This window comes from Triturus cristatus, chromosome 3_1 (assembly GCF_964204655.1).
Source record: "Triturus cristatus chromosome 3_1, aTriCri1.1, whole genome shotgun sequence".
NCBI lineage: Eukaryota > Metazoa > Chordata > Amphibia > Caudata > Salamandridae > Triturus > Triturus cristatus.
The window spans coordinates 298,745,617-298,758,220 of NC_140583.1; positions in this window are offsets into that span (position 1 = coordinate 298,745,617).

Consider the following 12,604-nt stretch of genomic DNA (forward strand, 5'->3'; position numbering starts at 1 on the left):
CGAAAATGGGGCACTTCATCCCCTGCAAGAGAGTCCCTACGGCCGGGGAATTGGCGTCACTACTCCTAAAGAATGTGGTACGACTGCATGGATTACCTGGGGTGATCGTGTCGGACCGGGGGTCGCAGTTTACTGCGCAATTCTGGAAGACTTGGTGCACTGCGCTGCATGTTAAGACCGCCCTGTCCACCAGCTACCACCCTCAAACGGACGGCCAAACCGAGCGCCTGAACCAAACGCTCAAACAGTATCTGCGATGTTTTGTGGACCAGGGCAGGGAAGAATGAGTCGACTTGCTATGGGTTGCAGAGATAGCCTATAACAACGCCACTCACAGCTCCACACAGTCATCTCCGTTCTATAGCAACTATGGCCAACATCCCAGGTTCTTGCCATTTCTACATCCGTTCAGAGAGGACAGGATTCCCGCCACAGCGGACAGGGTGGCACACATAAAAGACACGTTGATGCGCTCAAGGGCTGTCCTAATAGAGGCCAAGAGAAGATACAAGGCTGCGGCAGATAGGAAGAGAAGGCCCGGGCCACTGTACCGCACTGGAGACTACGTCTGGATATCCACAAGAAACATGAGGTTTCGAAAGAACAGTGTGTTCCATCCCAAGTACATGGGCCCCTATCGAATTACCAAGTGTATGGGTCCCGTGAACGTGAAGGTGTGCTTGCCCCAGTCATTGCGGATACACCCTGTCTTTCATGTATCATTGCTCAAACCAGCACCCTCCAAGCCGTCTGGGACACCTAGGCCGGTATGCGTGGAGTCGGAGGTGGAGTATGAAGTGTCGGGCATACGGGCGTCCAAATGGCGCAGGGGGAAGCTGTGGTACCTGGTTGCGTGGAAAGGCTATGGCCCGGAGGAGCATTCATGGGAACCGGCTGAAGGGGTTCATGCTCCGCGCTTGGTCTCCTTGTTCCATCGGCGTTTTCCTGCCAGCGCTGGACCCGTGGGGAGCCGCTGAGAGGGAGGATGTACTGTCAAGAATTCCTGTCATACAAGGGAAACACGCCCTTATGTAAACAGGAGAGCTGTTACATAACTCAAGGGAAACACGCCCTTATGTAAACAGGAGAGCTGTTACATAACTCAAGGGAAACACGCCCTTATGTAAACAGGAGAGCTGTTACATAACTCAAGGGAAACACGCCCTTATGTAAACAGGAGAGCTGTTACATAACTCAAGGAAAACACGCCCTATAAAGGGAGGAACCGGGAGGTACAAGGCTGTCGGATATTGTGTTTACACCGACGTACCTGCTTCGTGAAGAGCAGTGTTCCGGAGTGGTGCTCCAGTAAGGCAAGAACGGAGGTAGGTCGAGTCGTTACTCCCTGGGCCGTGTCTTGCCCCATCGTCACCTGTGAAGGACCCGGAAGCTCTACCGGTCAACCATTGAGCTTCGCTTTTTGACTCGGCTGAGTCCAAGCGCAGTGGCGCTTTTGCTGGTTGGAGTCGTAACTCCCAGCCCGACCAGAGACACAGGGACTGCCAGCTGTAACGCACACCAGGAGGTGTTTGCCGCGTTACAGACTCGGAAGTCCACAGGATCGATCGAGCGGCTGCTCTCGGTTCAGTCTTCTTGCTTGTGATTGGGGTATCGGTGACGCATCACCAGGAGGTGACTCCGCGTCCCGGTGCAGTCTGAGGAAGAGGTTGAGCGGCTGCTCCCTTCAGGTAGAGACCCCGGCTGGGTGTTTCCCTGACTCCTCGATTCTCCCCAACACTCTTCGTGCCCCTCACAGCCTACCGATTGGCATTGTCGTGCATTTCATTTCTGCCCTCTGTTGGCATACGCCGGGATCGGCGTATATGCAGAGGACGGTTAGGACCATCCGTGCTGTGGGCTGGTAACGTACTTAGCCTGGAGGATTCCAGTGACTATAACTTTTGTTTGTTCTTTGTATTTTATTTGCCTTCATTAAAAGAACTAACCCTTCACAAGTGGTTGCGTCCTCATTGTCGTGTCTGTTAAACGATCCTGAGACGTTCAGGGTGTTACATCCATACAGCCACTCTCACAATCACACACTCTCACATATAGCCAGTTATATACTCTTACACACATATATACTGCCTTTCACATATGTAGTTACTCACACATGCACCACTGAGATATACATTCAATCACTAACACACCCATACATACACTCACCCAACAATACAGTCCATTACAGATGCACTCTTAAAACCATGCACCCATAGAATCACCCACTCACACATCTATGCACAGAGTCACACACACCCCACCCACACAAACACTCAGGCAACCATACAGATACTCAGACAACCAATCAATAACCCATATAGAAACTCATATAGCTATTCACAAAACCATGCAGCCACTTATACACCAACAGACAGACAGATACAGACATTCACACAGTTTAGTCACTAGTCTGCAGTAAGATACGTTTAATGACTCACTTATAGAGTCAGTCACGCACCTACAAAATCATTGATTGGTTGTCTGTATATATATATTTATTTTTATGTATGTGTGTTTAACTTTTTTAACCCCTTCCATGCGGGGCAGATTCCCCCGCTGTGCTGACCGTTACCTGCGCGGGCGTGGTCATGACGGAACGGTTCCGTCATGAGCACAGCTCAACCGACGCTCATGACGGAACCGTTCCGTCATGAGCGTCGAAGGGGTTAATTAAGTGTATTTGTTATATTTGTTAAAATGTATATGAAATCTACTTTATTGAAAAGAAAGATTATTTAATATATTTAATATTCATTATTTTATTTATATATATATATATATATATATATATATATATATATATATATATTACCTACTGGCGGTCGCCAGTAGGTAGTTATAGTTAGGACCCCGTTTCCATAGGAAAACCGCAACATTCTATTTTGAATAACTTTGGCGCCGGACGACGAATCCTCGCGAAATTTTCAAAATAGGTGGGGCGCTCCGCTCCGCTCCTACCCTGAAAGTCTCGGGGGGATTCGTCAAGCGGGGGCTGAGATAAAAGGGGGGTCCCAAAATGCGTTTTTCCCATGCATTTTTCCATAGGACCTTTAGACACAGCTACAGCCCGAACGGCTGAACAGAGTTCCTTGAAATTTGGCAGAGAGGTAGTCCTCAGGTCAAGGAAGTGCCTTTTGTAGGTGTGGTGTAAATCTGTTCAGTAGTTTCTGAGAAAATAGCCTTTAAATCAATATATATATCTGAGCCAGCTTACGGTGCGCTTACGGTGCGCTTACCGTACGCGTACGGTGACGTGCGCGAGCGCGATTCTGATTGGCCGTTAGATCTTAGTAAACATTCGAATCGGTCGAAACCAGGAAGCGGCGGCCGCCATTTTCTCTCTCGCACTCTGACAGGGGGTTGAAAAACAAAGGGCAAAAACATGTAAAGGGGCTGTTTAGACAGCTCCCAAGCACATAGCCATGTTGAGGGAGTCCCCAACGATCCCCCAAGGCAAAAAAGGAAATTTTAATTTTTTTGAAAATTTCGCCGATTACGCTTACCGTACGCGTACCGTAAAAAATAATAAAAAAAATAAAAAATTATCCACACTCTCCCCGCCCCATGTGCAAATGGTGCCCGAAGTGTACCATTTGTGCATGGCATATTATACATAACAAAAACTAATTTATTACCTGTCACAACGATGCTCATCATATGTCCTCCATGTGCGCACGGTGCGCGAAGCGCATCGTGCGTTCATGGCCCATCTAGCATAACGTGGGCACGCGGTGCGCGAAGCGCACCGCATGCTCACTGTGCGCACACGGTGTGCGAAGCGCACCGTGCGCGCACGGAACGAACTGCGTTAAGTGGGCGCGCACGCCACGAATGGCGTAAAGTAACTTAGCATTTAAAAAACCGTACAAATTCACTGAAAAAACCATAGGTTTCACACACGTTATAGTTAGGAATTAGCATTTAAAAAACCTTGCAAATTCACTGAAAGAACCATAGGTTTCACACATGTTATAGTTAGCTGGACATTTTACTCATAAAAAACCAATGAAATTCCCCGTTATAGTTAGTGCAGGCAACTATAACTCACGCGACCGCAATCCTCTGCTGATGTCATATGTGTCTTTATGAAAAAAAAATATTTGTAATATATGTATAGCTAAAATTTAATGGAAGAAGACATGGGCAAATAAGTGTCTAAATACAGTATTAGCATCAGCAGAGGATTGCGGTCGCTTGAGTTATAGTTGCCTGCACTAACTATAACGGGGAATTTAATTGGTTTTTTATCAGTAAAATGTCCAGCTAACTATAACATGTGTGAAACCTATGGTTTTTTCAGTGAATTCGCAAGGTTTTTTAAATGCTAATTCCTAACTATAACGTGTGTGAAACCTATGGTTTTTTCAGTGAATATATATATATATATATATATATATATATATATATATATATATATATATATATATATATATATATATATATATATATATATATATATCGCTCATCCTGGAAAATCTTGTGAATCTGACAGCACACCACTTCCAAGTCACTTTACCAGGAAAGGATTTACAATTGCTGATTTTGAAGTTAGCTCTTCTTTATCTGGAATATCCAACACACATGATACTGACATGGTGCTTTTACAAGACTGTGCTAATGAAGTAGCTGCTGGAAAACAAGCTGTGTTAGCTGCAGGCAGAAACAAACAAAGCTGCAAATTTATAACCTAACAGACTTGCCAACATGTGCAAAATCACTACAAGCCATCAAAATGTCCCAGTCTACCAGAAAGTTTCAAAGTGGCTGAGGACATGGATCTTCTTCTACCTGATGCTGCGGCCTGCAAAGCTGATTTAACTGAATCTATCATTTTGCTTATTCGGTGCGTACTGAAGGGTGAAGAAAAGCCAGTTCCTCAGTGGGCTGGAATTAGTTGTCTGATCTTCCAGAATACCGTCCCAGTGAAGAAGGTTGGGTTTTTACCAGTAATACCATCTCGAGTCACAAACTACTCAACAGTATACACAACCCTAACAAATGTCCAAAATGTGCATGCTCAGCTTGAAGACCAGCCTCTCATGTCAATTTTCTGCGATGATGTGTTTTCCGTATTGCAGTTGACATTTTTATGAGCAATCCAGTACAATTTGATGATCTTTATCCAATGATAGGCATTTTCCACATGACAAACGTTGTGGTGTGCAGGAAGTTATCTCATTGGATGTGGCATTGATGATGCTCTTATTGAGGCAGAAATCTTTGGAAGCAAAACTGTCCAGTCAGTATTAAGCGGAACTTCTTATGTTTGTTTGTTACAAGGTATGCTCATCATATCTGAGGCTTTAGAAACATTGATTTGGAATGCTTTCTAGAAAAAGAATGACGAATTAGGTTTTGTATATCTTGATCTCAGAAGTGCACTTAATTCAAAAGACATAGTGCAAAGCCAAGCAATGCTCAATACACTGATGGCTCTGGTGAAAAACGTGGTACATGCTGATGGGGAAGGTGATTGGGAGCAGCATGTGAAGACTGTAGAGCCACTGATTACTGTGTTTCAGAACCTTGATTGCATAAACTACCTGAGATATGGGTCCTGGTATTTGTTTTTTTGTGTTGAAATTTTTTATTGAATTTTTATAGAACAAATACATCAAAGCATAAACACCAGAAAATGAAGAGAAAATAAATCCATGTTGAAAGAAACAATGCAGAGAAATACTGGTGAATAAATATGATATAAATATGATATAAATATGCATTTAAATAGATAAATACTAATTGAAGTAATAATTATGTCAAGGCATAGAATGATACATTATAAAGACATAACCTATAAGGAGAGGAGAAGGGAAGAAACTTAGACAACAGAAGTGCAGGAAGTATGAATAGATAGAACAAAGATAAAGTGATTAGATAAAGACAGAAGAACAGTACAACGAATAAAGCAGAGGATACAGAAGGCAAAGAAAAGAAAAGAAATAAACAAAGGACAAGAAAGGGTAAAAGCTGATTAATGTGCTTGGGTAAAAGTAGAAGCAGGGGAATTAGCAGCATTTGATTTAAGAAATGGAGACCAAATTCGGAGAAAGGTGTCAGCTTGATCCTGAAGGTTATAGATTGTGCGTTCATGTGAGGCAGTCTGGATCATCGCTACCAACCAATCTTCCTGAGAGGGAGGTAAAGATGATTTCCAATGACGCAAGATACATATTTTAGCAGTAGCAAGTGAGGTATGAAAAAGACGGAGTTGTGGTTTCGAGAGCTTTGGGGAGTGGCGTAAGTCATGCAGGAGAATGTTAGTTGGTGTAAGTGGCAATTTTAGGGGCAAAGTGGAGTTCAAAGTGGTACCAATGTAAGCCCAATAAGATTGGATACTGGGGCATTCACAAATGATATGAGTAATATCGCAACCTGAATTGGTACATCTCCAGCAGTTAGAATGGGAAAGAAGACCGGCTTTGTGCAATTTGACTGGAGACCAATGCCAATCATGTAGTATTTTGAAAAGACAAAATTTGAGCCTTGATTCACGAGCTCCCTTGTTCAAATTCTCTAGAATCAAATCCCATTGAGTGTCGGAAAAGGAAATTGAGAGGCGAGCTTGCCATTTACGCTTAAGATCATGTGAAAGAGATTTAGAGAAAAGATGGGACGATAAAATTTTGTATATACCAGAGGTAACACCTTTAAATTTCCCCCAAATGTGCAAATAGGATAAAATAGGGGAGTCTTGTAGTAGCCATGGCGAGGACCCCATATGGGTCTTCAGACATTGCTGGAGCTGAAGGTATTTAGAAGAATGATGTAGGGGAAGATCAAATTCTACCCTTAGCTGAGAGAATGGCTTAAAATCCCCATCATGCAGAAGCTGATCCGGATAGAGGATGCCTGCAGCACGCCAATCAGGCCAGGATAACATACGACCATTGATACGAATGCCCGAATTATTCCATAGGGGGGCCTTGATGTGAATTCTTGAATTCGAACCTAGCAACCTATGACTTCTCTGCCAGGATTTATGCATGGCAGATAGTATCGGGTTTTTCGGGTCGAGACGACTAGTGCCACTACCATACAAAGGAGTAAGATTCGATTCCGAGGATAGAAGATGACGCTCTATTTGGACCCATTGTGGCAAGTCTTTAATACCAGGTAAAAAATATGAGAGTTGGGAAATATGTAACGCCAAAGAGTAATGTTCAATGGATGGAAAACCAATGCCGCCAGATAACTGATGAGCCTTCAACTTAGTTATGGCAAGACGTGGCTTAGCAGTGCCCCAAATGAAGGTTTTAATCTGGGCGTCTACTGACCGGAGTAAGGATAAGGGAATCTGTAGGGGAAGCATGCCCAGAATGTAAATAAATCTTGAAAGAGTAACCATTTTAACAGCCTGAGCCCTACCCCAAAGAGAAAGACCCAAAGCCTTCCATTTATCAAAATCCCGTCGCATTTGGGAGATAAGAGGAGACAAATTATCTGTAACCATATCTTGTAACCCTTTATTAACTAGGACACCCAAGTATTTGAGGCGTGAGGACTGCCAATGAAAAGGAAAACCAAAGATGGCTGCTTTTGTGGTACCGTTAGAAATAGGTAAAGCCTCACTTTTGTCCCAATTAATCTTATAACCTGAAAAGGAAGAGAAATCATTAATAATTTGAAGAAGAGAGGGGATCGACCGAGGAAGACGAGTGAGAGTGAGTAAGATATCATCAGCGTACAGGTATATTTTGGAATGTCCAATGGGGAGGGGAATACCAGAAACTTCATCAGATTGACGGATGGTAGCAGCCAAAGGTTCCATAGCCAAAAGAAACAGAAGGGGGGATAATGGACAACCTTGGCGTGTCCCTCTCTTAATTGTAAAGGTATCAGACAGAAATCCACCACAATTCACTTGAGCAGAAGGATGATTGTAAAGTAACCGTACTTTATCAATAAATTTTGTACCTAAGCCAAATTTTTCCATGACCGTGAAAAGATAATTCCATTCGATGCGATCAAACGCTTTTTCTGCGTCAAGTGAGAGGGCTAACGCATCATCTGTGAGATGTTGAGCCGACCACAGTGCATGGGCCAGAGAACGCAAATGATTCCGGGAAGAGCGTCCCGGTACAAAGCCTACTTGGGAATGGTGTATCAAAGAAGGCAAAACTTTACGCAAACGGGACGCAAGGATACTAGCCAGGATTTTAATATCAGAGTTCAACAGGGAAATGGGACGATAACTACTGCAAAGCTGGGGATCTTTGCCTGGCTTTGGTAGCACAACAATAATAGCTTTGTTAGAAAGGGGACCCAATGAGGATGCAGCATCCGCCTCCTGGAATGCGGCATGTAGAGTGTCAATAATATTGTGACCTGCCCAACGATAGAATTCAGGAGGAAACCCATCCTCGCCAGGGGCCTTGTGATAGGGCAGGGCAGCGATCGCACTGGAAACCTCGTCCCTAGTTATTTCACCCTCAAGGATGGCCTTACCATCCGCTGAGAGAGAAGGGAGATGCACCTTCGCAAGAAATGCCGTCATCTTATCCGAATCCATTCGATTATCAGAAGTATAAAGGGATTCGTAAAAGGAGGCGAACTCATTGACAATGTCTTGAGGTTTTGTGCACAAGTGTCCTTGCGCAGATCTGATGGCCGGAATGGCCATAGATGCCTCCCTTTGACGCAACTGCGCAGCTAGTAACCTTCCCGCCTTTTCTCCTTGCTCGTAATGTCGACCTTTCATTTTCTGTAAGGCGTATTCTGCCTTAGATGTAAAGAGACTGTTTAAAGCCATTCGGGCTTGTTCGAGCAATTTACGATTTTGTAAGGACGGAGAGGTGATATATATTTGTCCCCTTAAAGTAGCCTTAGCTGCAGCCCAGAGAGTCCTGCTGGAGGTCACGGACCCCTGATTAGTAGAAAGATAAGTTTGAAGGTGTGATTGCAGGTGGGATTTACCAACAGGAGTCCTGTGGCGCTGAATGTTCATTCGCCAGGGCTTACGTCCAGGACTAGAAAGTCCCAGTTCAAGGGAAAGGAGAACCGGAGAGTGGTCAGACAATGCCGCTTCCAGAATGCCGGAATCCGTGACCAACTTAACTGCATTCTGTGAGATGAGGAAGTAGTCAAGACGAGAAAACGTACCATGAGTCGACGAAAAGAAAGTATATTCCTTATCCGTTGGGTGACTGATACGCCAATGGTCAACCAACCCGATATCTGAGATAATGTCACCTAGCAAAGCCCTATCGGACGCATTGCCCCTAACTAATGGACCAGTTTTATCTAGAATAGAATCTTGCGTCACATTCCAGTCTCCACCAATCAAATATTGCGATGCATTAATTTCGAGCAACAAGCGGGATAATTGAAGAAAGAATGTTTTCTTGGTACCCGTAGGGGCATATACAGACCCTACACAGACGTGAGACTCACCAATTTTAAGTTTAGCAAATACGTAGCGGCCATTTACATCTGACCATGTTTTAGAGACAGTGACCGGAAGGGATTTGCGAAGAAGAATTGCAACTCCACACTTGCGGAGGGGACCTGCGTCCGTGGATTCATCTTGTTGAATGCTGCTATGAATAACCTTACCCACCCAGTCTCTACAAAGTTTGTCTGATTCTAGAGCATCCAAATGGGTCTCCTGAAGCAAGGCTACATCTACATGCTTAGTCTGAAGGTAGGAGAGAACCTTCTTCCGTTTTATGTAATGGGTGAGACCATGGACATTCCAAGTAATTGCATTAAGAGAGTGTGTTTTTGCCATATTAGAACAACGCAAATATCAGAAACAGGAGAATGAAGCACAAAACAACGTGCTGAACCAAACAAAGGAAAAAGAAAAGAAGTGACAAAAAGAAGGGGAAACAAAAATAAAATAAATGGAAACGATACTTTGATTTAAATGGAATACATGAAAGAAGCGATAAGAAGAAGAATGAAAAAAGGAAAAAAAAGGGAGATGAGATTTAGAGAAGTGATACAAGAATAAGGAAGACTATAAAATATTGAGTAAAAGCAGAGAGAAATCAAGAGACCGTAAACTGTTACCCGCGGGTCTGGGCGCACTAGAGCACCGCCACGGGAAAGGCCCCACAGAAAAAGAGAAAAGATTAGGAGAGTAGTAATGATATAGAAGGAAGGCCCAGAAAAGCATTGTGAAAAAGAACATAGGTACGATAAAAAGGTAGAAAGAACAAAATAGAGATTAAGAAGCAGTATTGTTTAGAAGGGGGGAATCTAGTAATAATTAAATGTAAAGTAACCTAAGATCATAAAGCATACAATGCGTGTATAAATAAGCATAGACCAACATGCAATCGTGCAAGTAGAATAATAAAACTGTAATTAAACCATTAGACGCCAAGGCGCCCAAGTAAATGCAGAATCATTAAGAAATATTTAAGCAATAAATTGTAACAGGAGGAGCAATGAATATAGGAAGAAGAAAGAGTGATATTATTAGGCAGAGGAATAGCAGTAAGCAGACTAAAGGAGAAAAGAAATAAGGTAGAAAGCTAGGAAGAAAGAGGTAAAAAAGGACAAGCAGATATTATAAGAACAGCAAAACATGTGAAAAGTGTGGTAAATAATTAACAATAAAAATAAGACTCAAGAAAAAAGAGTCTACAATTAACTGCCAATAGTATTAAGGACAACAACTTCCAGGAGTGAGAGAATTATTCAGTCCGCATCTGAAGGAGTTTTAAGAGGAGAACGTGACTTGTCTCTCTGCAAATCTTGTGAGAACGTAGCAACCGAAACCGATTGTATTGCAGATTTCCTATCTTCTTGTGAGCGATGAAGACGTTCAAGATCCCTACCCCGAGGTCGGGGGCTGCTAGGAGGGCGCCTGTTGCGATCTGACAATGTAGTGGAAGACTTAGAGGGTGATTGGGACTGAACTTGCTGTGAGGGTGTAGTGAGAACCTCCATCTCCTGAGGATGAAGACGGTCCAGAAATTGCTGAAGATGCTCTGGGTCGAAAAAGTCCTTAGAAACTCCATCTTTGGTAACGCGAAAGCGTGCTGGGTCAAATAGGCCATATTTGATACCTAATTGACGTAGTTGAGGTCGCATGGAAAGAAAGGCTTTCCGCCGCTCATTAGTTTCCGTGGAGAAATCAGCTGCCATAAAAATGCGATGACCTTCAAAAGAAAAGGAGCCTTGAAGCCGAGCCGCAGATAGTATTTGTCTTGTTTGTTCATGACGGAGAAGACAGGCAATAATCGGTCGTGGACGCGCGGCAGGATCACCACGTGAAGGACCAATTCTATGAGCCCGTTGTATCTCCAGAGGTGGATTGAAAGGAATACCAGTTAGTTTTGGGAGTATACGACACAGAAATGCACTGGAACTCTGCCCTTCAATACGCTCTGGAAAACCAAAAAAACGGACGTTGTCTCTCCTACTTCTGTCTTCCAAATCAATGAGTTTACTATGGAAGAGTAAAAGGTCCCGGTCTTGATTTGGAAGAGATTCCAAACGATTCTCCACTGCCAGAATTCTAGAATCAAGGGATTCAAACTTCGTATGAAAATTGGTAATTTCTGTCTTAATTGATTTAGTCTCCTCAGCTAGTGATGTAATTGTGAGGTGCATGTCATCTAATCGACGACTAACCTCGGAAATTTCGTGCAGAATACGTTGCAAAGCTGCCGCCGACGCCTGCCCACCATTAGAGACCGAAGCCTGAGGTGAAGCGGAAGAAGAGGAGGCATTGCCTTTTGTTGGCATATTGATAGACTGCTTGAGGGCTTCTGCAAAAAGAAGTGGTTTAGAAGCCTTGTTTCCTTGCTTAGAGGCAGACATTTGAGGAGAATGTTTGATAAAAACTTTGAAAGTACGTAAAGCCGTCTTGCTGTTAAGGAATGCTTATATGTAATTGCAGAAAAATACCAAGACATGCAAAAGAAACACTTAATAACTGTATATGTATGATATTAATAAGCTAAAAGGAGCTTATAACGCATTTCTAGACAGTAAAATGTAAAAGTACATCATTGCTTAATGACCCCCACTACTTACACTTGTGAATATGATAACAACTGCCGCTATATTCAAGGGCATGTAAATAGAGGTAAGATAAAATGAAAGATCATATGCGCGCTTATGGTAATAATAATAAGCACAGCTACATACACAGCGAGATGAACAAGGCTGTAGAATGCAAGGTAATCATAGTCAAAGCAGAAAAAGCACAGCCCAACTGAAGAAGTTAACATAGGCACTATAATGGCATTGGAAAAAAGCACACTCTTGTGCGAGACATATAGACTGCGCTAAAGGAGGCCATGAAGCGCCAGCTGTAACCAAAGTCAAAAAAGGCGCGAAACTGTAACTGTAGCAAAAAAGTTCAGCTTGGAAGAACAGTTTAGCGTGATGAATCGCAAATTAATTTGCTGACCTGATGATACACTCACTGACTGGATGAGGTGGGTGACATAGGTGCCACAACAGGATTATAGAAGGAAGTAATCCTACCAGTAGCTGAGCGTCGACACGTCAAGAATCCTAACTCCTGTCAGGCGACATTCCTGAAAAGAAATATTACAGCAGGCAGGTTGAGAGAGGTGCGGCTTCATGAGGAGGTGGATACTCGTCAGGAGCGACGAAGGCGCGGCCTCATGAGGAGGCGGGC